The sequence below is a fragment of the Triticum dicoccoides genome, chromosome 6B (genome assembly GCF_002162155.2).
Source record: "Triticum dicoccoides isolate Atlit2015 ecotype Zavitan chromosome 6B, WEW_v2.0, whole genome shotgun sequence".
In the NCBI taxonomy this organism is placed as follows: domain Eukaryota; kingdom Viridiplantae; phylum Streptophyta; class Magnoliopsida; order Poales; family Poaceae; genus Triticum; species Triticum dicoccoides.
In genome coordinates this window covers 576,975,360-576,987,990 of record NC_041391.1, presented here as the reverse complement: position 1 = coordinate 576,987,990, position 12,631 = coordinate 576,975,360, and positions in this window count along the sequence as shown.

Here is a 12,631-nt window from a genome sequence, read left to right as displayed (position 1 = left end):
CTTACTCCTTTCGAGAGAAACTCTTTTTCCAGAAAGGATCCGTTCTTGGCAACAAAGATCTTGCCCTCGGATCTTAAGTAGAAGGTATACCCAATGGTTTCCTTAGGGTATCCTATGAAGACGCATTTTTCCGACTTGGGTTCGAGCTTTTCAGGTTGAAGTTTCTTGACATAAGCATCGCATCCCCAAACTTTTAGAAACGACAGCTTAGGTTTCTTCCCAAACCATAATTCATACGGTGTCGTCTCAACGGATTTAGACGGTGCCCTATTTAAAGTGAATGTAGCTGTCTCTAGAGCGTATCCCCAAAATGATAGCGGTAAATCGGTAAGAGACATCATAGATCGCACCATATCCAATAGAGTGCGATTACGACGTTCGGACACACCGTTACGCTGAGGTGTTCCAGGCGGCGTGAGTTGTGAAACGATTCCACATTTTCTTTAGTGTGTACCAAATTCGTGACTTAAGTATTCTCCTCCACGATCCGATCGTAAGAACTTTATCTTACGGTCACGTTGATTCTCTACTTCATTCTGAAATTCCTTGAACTTTTCAAAGGTCTCAGACTTGTGTTTCATCAAGTAGACATACCCATATCTACTCAAGTCATCAGTGAGAGTGAGAACATAATGATATCCTCCGCGAGCCTCAACGCTCATTGGACCGCACACATCGGTATGTATGATTTCCAACAAGTTGGTTGCTCGCTCCATTGTTCCGGAGAACGGGGTCTTGGTCATTTTGCCCATGAGGCATGGTTCGCATGTGTCAAATGATTCATAATCTAGAGACTCTAAAAGTCCATCAGCATGGAGCTTCTTCATGCGCTTGCCACCAATGTGACCAAGGCGGCAGTGCCACAAGTATGTGGGACTATCGTTATCAACTTTACATCTTTTGGTATTCACACTATGAATATGTGTAACATTACGTTCGAGATTCATTAAGAATAAACCATTGACCATCGGGGCATGACCATAAAACATATCTCTCATATAAATAGAACAACCATTATTCTCGGATTTAAATGAGAAGCTATCTCGTATCAAACGAGATCCAGATACAATGTTCATGCTCAAACTTGGCACTAAATAACAATTATTGAGGTTTAAAACTAATCCCGTAGGTAAATGTAGAGGTAGCATGCCGAAGGTGATCACATCGACCTTGGAACCATTCCCAATGCGCATCGTCACCTCGTCCTTCGCCAGTCTCCGCTTATTCCGCATCTCCTGCTGTGAGTTACAAATGCGAGCAACGACACCGGTATCAAATACCCAGGAGTTACTACAAGTACTGGTAAGGTACACATCAATTACATGTATATCAAATATACCTTTAGTGTTGCTGGCCTTCTTGTCTGCTAAGTATTTGGGGCAGTTCCGCTTCCAGTGACCCTTCCCCTTGCAATAAAAGCACTCAGTTTCAGGCTTGGGTCCATTCTTTGACTTCTTCCTGGCAACCTGCTTACCGGGCGCGGCAACATCTTTGCCGTCCTTCTTGAAGTTCTTCTTACCCTTGCCCTTTTTGAACTTAGTGGTCTTATTGACCATCAACACTTGATGTTCTTTCTTGATTTCAACCTCTGCTGACTTCAGCATTGAGAATACTTCAGGAATGGTCTTCACCATCCCCTGCATGTTGTAGTTCAACACAAAGCTCTTGTAGCTCGGTGGGAGCAACTGAAGGATTCTGTCAAGGACCGCCTCTTCCGGGAGGTTGATCTCCAACTGGGATAGGCGGTTGTGCAACCCAGACATTTTGAGTATGTGCTCACTGACAGAACTGTTTTCCTCCATCTTACAACTATAGAACTTGTTGGAGACTTCATATCTCTCGACCCGGGCATGAGCTTGGAAAACCATTTTCAGCTCCTCGAACATCTCATATGCTCCGTGCTTCTCAAAATGCTTTTGGAGCCCCGGTTCTAAGCTGTAAAGCATGCCGCACTGAACGAGGGAGTAATCATCAGCACGTGATTGCCAAGTGTTCATAACGTCTTGGTTCTCTGGGATGGGTGCTTCACCTAGCGGTGCATCTAGAACATAGTCTTTCTTGGCTGCTATGAGGATGATCCTCAGGTTCCGGACCCAGTCCGAATAGTTGCTGCCATCATCTTTCAGCTTGGTTTTCTCTAGGAACGCGTTGAAGTTCATGTTGACATGAGCGTTGGCCATTTGATCTACAAGACATATTTTGCAAAAGTTTTAGACTAAGTTCATGATAATTAAGTTCATCTAATCAAATTATTTAATGAACTCCCACTCAGATTAGACATCCCTCTAGTCATCTAAGTGTTACACGATCCGAGTCGACTAGGCCGTGTCCGATCATCACGTGAGACGGACTAGTCATCATCGGTGAACATCTCCATGTTGATCGTATCTTCCATACGACTCATGTTCGACCTTTTGGTCTCTGTGTTCCGAGGCCATGTCTGTACATGCTAGGCTCGTCAAGTTAACCCTAAGTGTTCTGCATGTGTAAATCTGTCTTACACCCGTTGTATGTGAACGTAAGGATCTATCACACCCGATCATCACGTGGTGCTTCGAAACGACGAACTTTAGCAACGGTGCACAGTTAGGGGGAACACTTTCTTGAAATTATTATAAGGGATCATCTTATTTACTACCGCCGTTCTAAGTAAACAAGATGCATAAAACATAATAAACATCACACGCAATTATATAGTAGTGACATGATATGGATCATCTTCGGGGCTCCATGCAATCACATGCAATTATATAGTAGGGATCATCTTCGGGGCTCCATGATCATCTTCGTCACCGGCATGACACCATGATCTCCATCATCATGATCTCCATCATTGTGTCTTCATGAAGTTGTCACGCCAACGACTACTTCTACTTCTATGGCTAACGTGTTTAGCAATAAAGTAAAGTAATTTACATGGCGTTCTTCAATGACACGCATGTCATACAAAAAATAAAGACAACTCCTATGGCTCCTGCCGGTTGTCATACTCATCGACATGCAAGTCGTGATTCCTATTACAAGAACATGATCTCATACATCACAATATATCATTCATCATTCATCACAACTTCTGGCCATATCACATCACATGACAATTGCTGCAAAAGCAAGTTAGACGTCCTCTAATTGTTGTTGCATCTTTTACGTGGCTATAATTGGGTTCTAGCAAGAACGTTTTCTTACCTACAAATAACCACAACGTGATTTTGTCAACTTCTATTTACCCTTCATAAGGACCCTTTTCATCTAATCCGCTCCAACTAAAGTAGGAGAGACAGACACCCGCTAGCCACCTTATGCAACTAGTGCATGTCAGTCGGTGGAACCTGACTCACGTAAGCGTACGTGTAAGGTCGGTCCGGGCTGCTTCATCCCACAATACCGCTGAAGCAAGAAAAGACTAGTAGCGGCAAGCAAGTTGACAAGATCTATGTAACGCCCCGGATACAACTTTCCATATTCGTAACTCCGACTCTTGCCTTTTCCGGAGATGCTATATGATATTTCCTTCATGGTTGGGTTTTTGTCATTTGTTTTGCATTTTGTTCTTGTTATGCATCTCATCTCATGTCATCATTCGCATTGCATCGGCATCGTTTTCATAAAACTTGCATCCGTTCGGGTTCCGCCGGTTCTCTCCGTTGTCCATTCCGAGCCCCGACACACTCGCACGCGCCCACGCCCGCGGCACCTCTGAAATATTATTTTATAAGTGGCATAAAAATGTTCTCGGAATGGGTTGCAACTTGTCGTGCGGTCTTATTATAGTGTAGACAGGCCGCCTGCCAAGTTTTGTCGCATTCGGAGTCCATTTGATAGCCCAACCGTTAAATGTATAGCGGCACCGTTGCCGGTACCTTCGTCGGACATTTCGGTCTCCGAAACTACCGTCGGGCCTCTCTTTCTCTCCTCTTCTCTCAGCCCAACCCCTCTTCTCAGCTCACCTGCAGCCCACCTAGTCCCCCTCTCTGTCCGGAGCGCACGATCGCGATCGGAGGGCTTCGAAAGCCCCCAATTCCCCCTAACCTAGCCCCTCCTACCTATAAATGGACACCCCCACGTCCATTTTGGGCAACCCTAGCCCCTAGACCCTCCAGCCGCAACCAACCTCCCACCCCGTCCTCGTTTTCTGCGCCCCCAGCCTCCTCCCGCCACTTGGTGCCGCCGCCACCACTTCCCAGCCAACCAACGGCCGCCACATCGCCTCCACCACCGCCACGGCCAATCAGAGGCCTCCACGCGGCCTTCCTGCGTCGCCCCGCGCCTCTCCCCACGCTTCCCGTGCCGCCAGGCCTGTCCCAGGCCCGCCAAGCCCATCTGGGCCCGAGGCCGAGCTTCGCGCGCTCCTGTGCCCGACCTCCTCTTGCTCCGCCCGAGTTCTGCTCCAACCCCGCCGCCGACAGCCGCCCTCGCCGCCTCTCCGGCACCACCAAGGCCGCGCCCCTGGCGGAGCTCCGCCGGTGACCTCGCCAGGTCGGGCCTCCCCATCGCCCTCTCCTTCCCATCTCTCTCCCTTACCCGATCTCCCTTTCTCTCCTCTCTGCAGGAGACCACCGCCGCCGCCGCTCGCTGCCGGATCTCGCGCCGCCGTTCTCTGCAGACGCCGCCGCCGCCGGGAATGGGGTCCCCGGGGCCGGATCCGACCGGATCCGCCCGTCCCTGTCCTCTCCTCGCGCCCCGGCCTCCTCCTGGCGCTCGCCGCCACCGCCGCCTCCGCTCGTCCTCGTCGGGCGAGGACGACGCCCTTGCCTCCCCAGGCCCAGCCGCAGCCAGCCCCAGGCCCAGCCGAAGCCGAGCCAAGGCCCGGCTCGCTCGCCCCGCGGCCTGCCAGCCGGCCTCCCTCTGCTTCCAAGCCGGGCCGAAGCCCACTGTTTGAGGCCACACCCCAGCGCCCCTCCTCTATTTTTTTCCTCCTGTCGGGCCAGCTAGTTTCAGCCCGTTTTGTTTTTTTCCCTGCTGCTGCGATTTTAACTTTATCCGAGGATTTACAGATCTGCAGAAAAGTCCCTAGAGTTCATGCATTTAATAACTCATCAACCGTGCATCATATCAAAATGTTTTATATATGTAAAATGCTCAGGAAATTGTGTAGATTAATAATATGCCATTTTCATCCATGTTTAAAATGTTTAAAATGCTGTTTGTGTTAATTTGCTTAAATGCCATGCTAAAATGCTTTATTTCATAACTAAATAACCGTAGCTCGGATTTTAATAAACTTTATATGTAAATGGGGTGGAACAATGCATAGTTTATCATGGTGATATTACTTTGCATGTCTAACAACTCTAAAATATTGTTTAGGGCAGAACAGTACCAAACTCAAGATATGCACATGGGGATTTTCCGGAATTATTGTTTGTTGTTTCCGGCCTCATTGAAACTTGCCTAGATAGGTACTTTCATTATGTTTCACCTCTTGCCATGTTTAACAACATTTAATATTGTTGGGTACAAAACCGAGAGATAACTAATTAATCGATGTGGTGTTCCGTCAATATGCAACTTGTTGCATATTGAGCTCCACTTAATTTGTAGTGTTGTTTGTTGCACTTTGCTATGCCATGCCTCATTAAACCGGACATGCATCATACTTGATTGTGCATCATGCCATGTTTATGCTTGTGCATTTACCATGCTGCTTGCTTCTTTCCGGTGTTGCTTCTTAGTTCTGCTAACATTGCGTTCGTGAGGATTCGTTCGACTATGTTGGTTCGTCTACTTCATGGACTCGTTCTTCTTCCTTATGGGATTTCAGGCAAGATGACCGCTACCCTGGATCTCACTACTATCATTGCTATGCTAGTTGTTTCGTTCTATCACTATGCTGCGCTTTTATCAAGCCATCCCAAATTGCCATGAACCTCTAACCTTTGACACCTTTCCTATGCAAACCACTGTTTGGCTATGTTACCGCTTTTGCTCAGCCCCTCTTATAGCGTTGCTAGCTGTAGGTGAAGTTGAAGATTTCTCCATGGTGGACAGGATTTTGGTTGGGATATCACAATATCTCTTATATTATTAATGCATCTATATACTTGGTGAAGGGTGGAAGACTCGGCCTTTTGCCTGGTGTTTTGTTCCACTCTTGCCGCCCTAGTTTCTGTCATACCGGTGTTATGTTCCCGGATTTTTCGTTCCTTACGTGGTCGGGTGATTTATGGGACCCCTTGACAGTTCGCTTTGAATAAAACTCCTCCAGCAAGGCCCAACCTTGGTTTTACCATTTGCCTCACCTAGCCCTTTTTCCCTTGAGAGTCGCGCTCTCGAGGGTCATCTTTATTTTATCCCCCCCGGGCCAGTGCTCGTTGTGAGTGTTGGTCCAAACTGTCGGCCGCCGGTGGCCACCAGGGGCAACTCTGGGCCGGCCTACCAGAAGTCTGGACAATCCGGTGTGCCCTGAGAACGAGATATGTGCAGCTCCTATCGGGATTTGTCGGCACATCGGGAGGCTTTGCTGGTCTTGTTTTACCATTGTCGAAATGTCTTGTAAATCGGGATTCCGAGTCTGATCGGGTCTTCCTAGGAGAAGGTATATTCCTTCGTTGATCACGAGAGCTTGTCATGGGCTAAGTTAGGACACCCCTGCAGGGTATAATCTTTCGAAAGCCGTGCCTGTGGTTATAGGCAGATGGGAATTTGTTAATGTCCGGTTGTAGATAACTTGACACCAGATCCGAATTAAAACGCATCAACCGCGTGTGTAGCCGTGATGGTCTCTTCTCGGGGGAGTCCGGGAAGTGAACACGGTCTTTGGGTTATGTTTGACGTAAGTAGGAGTTCAGGATCACTTCTTGATCATTGCTAGCTTCACGACCGTTCCGCTTGCTCTCTTCTCGCTCTTATTTGCGTATGTTAGCCACCATATATGCTTAGTCGCTGCTGCAGCCTCACCACTTTACCCCTTCCTTTCCCTTTAAGTTTTGCTAGTCTTGATACCCATGGTAATGGGATTGCTGAGTCCTCGTGGCTCACAGATTACTACAACAATAGTTGCAGGTACAGGTTCATGCGATGATCATGACGCGAGAGCGATGCTTGCTTGCGTTGAGTTCTTCTTCTGCTTCTTCTTAGATCAGGGGATAGGTTCCAGGTCGGCAGCCTGGGCTAGCAGGGTGGATGTCGTTTGAGTTTCTGTTTGTGATTCATCCGTAGTCGGATGTTGCTCTTATGTATTGTGATGTTGTATTCATGTGGCATTGTATGCCTTATGTATGTATCCCTATCTATTATGTAATGTTGATGTAATGATATCCACCTTGCAAAAGCGTTTCAATATGCGGGTCTATCCTTGGTGGGACCTTCGAGTTCCTTTTGGATAGGGTCGCATATTGGGCGTGACAAGTTGGTATCAGAGCCTCGACCGACCCTAGGAGCCCCCTTGATTGTTGGCCGTTGTTGAGTCTAGAAGAAAACTATTTTGAGTCTTAGGATTACATATATCGGAGAGTAGGATTCTTTTTACTCCTCAGCCCCCTTCGTCGCTCTGGTGAGGACTCTTGACGCAGATGTTTTGTCTTTCCTCTCCTCAAATTTCACTTAAAATTTTTTTAGGATCACGCGGGTATCTTGGAATCGTTTCGATGGTTTTGTGACGAGAACATTGTTCTTGGTGCCTCCTGTCTATTTATGTGGCTTTGACCCGGGGAGTCGAGCTCTGAGGTGTTGTCGTCACAATTTTATCGTTACAGTTCTGGAATACCTGAGATTTGCCGACATCGAAAATCTCTTTTATGCAGTTGTTGGTGAGATAACCCCGATAACCCAGTACTGGGGCGAGCTCGGGAGTATTGCCATAACTCATATAACGGATGCTTTTCGAAGGTTGAGGTACACGATTTCCGAAGGTTTCTTGGTTATGTGTTGACGGATGGATACAGCTGGATGTAGGGATTGTTAGTTTGGGTGAGATATATTGCTTCCCCTGTATCCCCAACACCAGATTGCATAACCAGAAAGTTTCGGGAGTTTATAGGTGGGAATTCAAGTAGCTCTAGTTTTATCTTTCCAACAGACACATGATACGATATGGGATCTATCATATGTTTGTTTCCGGCTTATTCTGCAATCCAAATCCTTTGTTTTGTTTTATTGGTGGTATTTGAGTTGCTTCGAAGTCAAGTGTTGGTTCCATACCTTTCTTAAATGGTGCTCTCATATTTCTATGGGAGTACTAATCCTTTTGATCATCGAGATTGTCATGTTAATTCTTTTCCAACCGATGTGCTTCTCTTCAAGTGGATCCGATCATTCTCCCCATCCGCAAGATCAATTCTAAGTTTTCTCAACGGTGTTTGTTCCGTTTTTCCCAAGTTGCCTTTGTTTCCCCGCCCTCCCACCCTTTTTCTTCAAGGACTCAGATTTTTTAATCAAGTATCCATTTATTCATGTGAAGTCACTTCACTCTTCTCAATCAATGTTTTGATCTGGTGCTCCCTCGTGAAGATACAAACGGAGATTCAAGTTCATCATCCTTCATTGTTGTTTTCTTCTCCGGTGGATCCAATTCAAGCTTTCAGTGTTGATCATATTCTTTTCCTCGTTTCAAATGTTTCTCCACGTCGGTGCACCTCTTAATTGTTCACCTCCCTCTATTCTTGTCTGGAGTGCTCAAGATATCTCAGAAGAATCATGTTTCCTTTCTTAATCCGTTTGAGTTACTTCAAGTTTTTCTCTCATTCAAGCTATTTAATTCTACCGGTGCAATCTCTATTTCAAGCAATCCTTCAATGATGTTTCTTTCGAGTGGGCCCTAACCCACAGGTTTTTTTCCCAGGATCTTACCTGGCTCTTCTAATTATTCTCGTGCCATTCCCAAATTCTTTTCAGAGTTTGACGTAAGAATGAATTATCATCAGTCACATGCCTTCTCCAAGATCGCTTTCAAATTCTTCTCATTGTTGGCTCAACCCCTTCGCTTTCCATTCTACCGGAGTATCTTAGTAATTTTGGTGGTGTTTCTCGTCGTCAGTTGAAGACCGAAGAAGAGTTTTTCCTCTAAATCATGTCAGTTCTTCCGAAGATTCATGGTTCTAGCTTGATGCCATCCTCTCATAATTGATTTCGATTGTGAGAATTTTTTTCATCCATCCGAAGCAATTCAAGAGCCTTTTTAGATTGATTCTCCGTAGCCCATCATCTCAGAATTATTCATTCAAGCTTTCAGCTCTCGTTCTCCAAATCATACCGGTGCATCATTCAAATATCCACTAATCAGTTCATGGCCTTTTCGTTCTCATGTATCTAAATTCCCTCAAGTATCTTCATTCGTTCTCTAATTCTTCCCGGTGAATTGTGCTTTTGCTATGTTCATTTTTAATTCTTATGGTGGTTCGTTCAAGATTCCTCTTCATTTGCTACCGTATCATTTCATTCGTTGTCTCCAATCCCACCGGTGATTCCATCAATACCTTCTCAAGTTTACGCTATATCTTTCTTAATCCTTTCTACGAGAATAAGTAGTGTGCCAAATCCATTGCTTGTCATCAATTGAATTTGATGAAGGTTAAGCATACAATAAATCTTATTCTTATTTCCTCGAGGTGATTCAATTCTTTTCTTTCTGGAGTTCCAAGTTCTCTTGGTTATATCATCGCAAAGCTCCACCTAAATCATTGCAAGGCTTCACCTTGTGTTTCCAACTTCTCTTTCTTTCTATCATCCTTTTATTACCGGAGTTCTTCATGGAAGATCTACATGATGGTTCATCAAGGATTTCTTTCATTCTCATTTTGTTCTTCAAGATTCCTCTCGAAGTTATGATCCATCAAGCCATACTCAAAAGTAAACATGGTGCTCAACACATGTTTTGTTTTGAGGCGCTCAAGCATTCTTCATCTTGCATTCCGAAGTGCAATTCTTTCTATAATATCTTTTGAGGTGGTGTTATGTCACTCTTGATAATTTCCCTTCGTGATTCACAAGTTGTCAGGAATGAGTTAATTAAATCCATCATTTCCTCTTCGTTCAAGATATCTTTTCGACCAATCAATCTCTTTGTTGGAGTTATCTTGGGTTATATTTCACCTAAAGCCTTGTGGTGCTTATCATTGATCCAAGCTTTCTCCATATCCTTCTCGGTGAAAGAAGTTTTCATCTCTTCTTTGATCTCAAACAAGCAATTGTTTTTCGTTAGTGGCAGAATTTCACCTCAAGTGTTGAGATGTTTCCATAAGCCCACTACAAACTTATCCTTTTGTTGTTGGTTTTCCAACAACTCCGTTGAATCCTTCTTTGCAAGTATGCTTTCCAAGTTCATTTGTGGCAGAAGTTGGCATTTTCTTGTCCATTCTTTTATTTCAATGATTTGTCTTCTATTCTTTCTTCCGGAGGTATTGTGATGTTGCTCTCTTCACCCTTCACCTCGTTTTGTCAAGATCATGTTCTTTCCATGCTTATCCTTTTAACCGGAGGGTTGTGTCATCCCTTCAAGTTCTTTTCATCTTATCCAGTCTTGCATCTGTTTTCAACCTGAGTGCTGTCTGAAATCCTTCTTACCCATTATGCCATTCTTTCAATAGTTCCGGAGGCAGTGTGTTGTTGATTTTATCAAGTATCATCTCATCTTCTCAAGTTCATGTTCAATTCCTTCAATTTACAGTCGGAGTGCTGCCAAATTATATCATTCTTATTCATTCTTATCTCGTTTCAACCAGAGTGGTTCCAATTCCTTCTTGTCCATTGTACTCGTCATTCATAGATTTGCAACCTCCAAGGTTCACATGGTGTTCTTTCTTTCTATTCTCTACCATAGTGCTCTCAACGGTGTTCAACTCCGTTGTGTTCTCTCTTTCAACTTTTCAACCTCTCAAGGTTCGTGGTTTCACTCATTTGTCGAAGAAGCAACTTAGTTTACCTCCTCTCTTCCTCTTCCGTTTCCCTCCGGTGCCATCCTAGATCTCGGGACGAGATCCTCTCGTAGTGGTGGAGTGTTGTAACGTACCGGATACAACTTTCCATATTCGTAACTCCGACTCTTGCCTTTTCCGGAGATGCTATATGATATTTCCTTCGTGGTTGGGTTTTTGTCGTTTGTTTTGCATTTTGTTCTTGTTATGCATACCGTCTCATGTCATCATTCGCATTGCATCGGCATTGTTTTCATAAAACTTGCATCCGTTCGGGTTCCGCCGGTTCTCTCCGTTGTCCATTTCGAGCCCCGACACACTCGCCCGCGCCCGCGCCCGCGACACCTCTGAAATATTATTTTATAAGTGGCATAAAAATGTTCTCGGAATGGGTTGGAACTTGTCGTGCGGTCTTATTATAGTGTAGACAGGCCGCCTGCCAAGTTTCGTCGCATTCGGAGTACATTTGATAGCCCAACCGTTAAATGTATAGAGGCACCGTTGCTGGTACCTTCGTCGGACGTTTCGGTCTCCGAAACTACCGTCGGGCCTCTCTTTCTCTCCTCTTCTCTCAGCCCAACCCCTCTTCTCAGCTCACCTGCAGCCCACCTAGTCCCCCTCTCTGTCCGGAGCGCACGATCGCGATCGGAGGGCTTCGAAAGCCCCCAATTCCCCCTAACCTAGCCCCTCCTACCTATAAATGGACACCCCCACGTCCATTTTGGGCAACCCTAGCCCCTAGACCCTCTAGCCGCAGCCAACCTCCCACCCCGGCCTCGTTTTCCGCGCCCCCCAGCCTCCTCCCGCCACTTGGCGCCGCCGCCACCACTTCCAAGCCAACCAACGGCCGCCACATCGCCTCCACCACCGCCACGGCCAATCAGAGGCCTCCACGCGGCCTCCCTGCGTCGCCCCGCGCCTCTCCCGATGCTCCCCGCGCCACCAGGCCCGTCCCAGGCCCGCTAAGCCCATCTGGGCCCGAGGCCGAGCTCCGCGCGCTCCTGCGCCCGACCTCCTCTCGCTCCGCCCGAGTTCCGCTCCAACCCCGCCGCCGACAGCCACCCTTGCCGCCTCTCCGGCACCACCAAGGCCGCGCCCCTGCCGGAGCTCCGCCGGTTACCTCGCCAGGTCGGGCCTCCCCATCGCCCTCTCCTTCCCATCTCTCTCCCTCACCCGATCTCCCTTTTTCTCCTCTCTGCAGGAGACCACCGCTGCCGCCGCTCGCTGCCGGATCTCGCGCCGCCGTTCTCTGCAGACGCCGCCGCCACCGGGAATGGGGTCCCCGGGGCCGGATCCGACCGGATCCGCCCGTCCCTGTCCTCTCCTCGCGCCCCGGCCTCCTCCTGGCGCTCGCCGCCACCGCCGCCTCCGCTCGTCCTCGTCGGGCGAGGACGACGCCCTCGCCTCCCCAGGCCCGGCCGCAGCCAGCCCCAGGCCCAGCCGAAGCCGAGCCAAGGCTCGGCTCGCTCGCCCCGCGGCCTGCCAGCCGGCCTCCCTCTGCTTCCAAGCCGGGCCGAAGCCCACTGGGTGAGGCCACACCCCAGCGCCCCTCCTCTATTTTTTTTCCTCCTGTCGGGCCAGCTATTTTCAGCCTGTTTTGTTTTTTTCCCTGCTGCTGCGATTTTAACTTTATCCGAGGATTTACAGATCTGCAGAAAAGTCCCTAGAGTTCATGCATTTAATAACTCATCAACCGTGCATCATATCAAAATGTTTTATATATGTAAAATTCTCAGGAAATTTTGTAGATTAATAATATGCCATTTTCATCCATGTTTAAA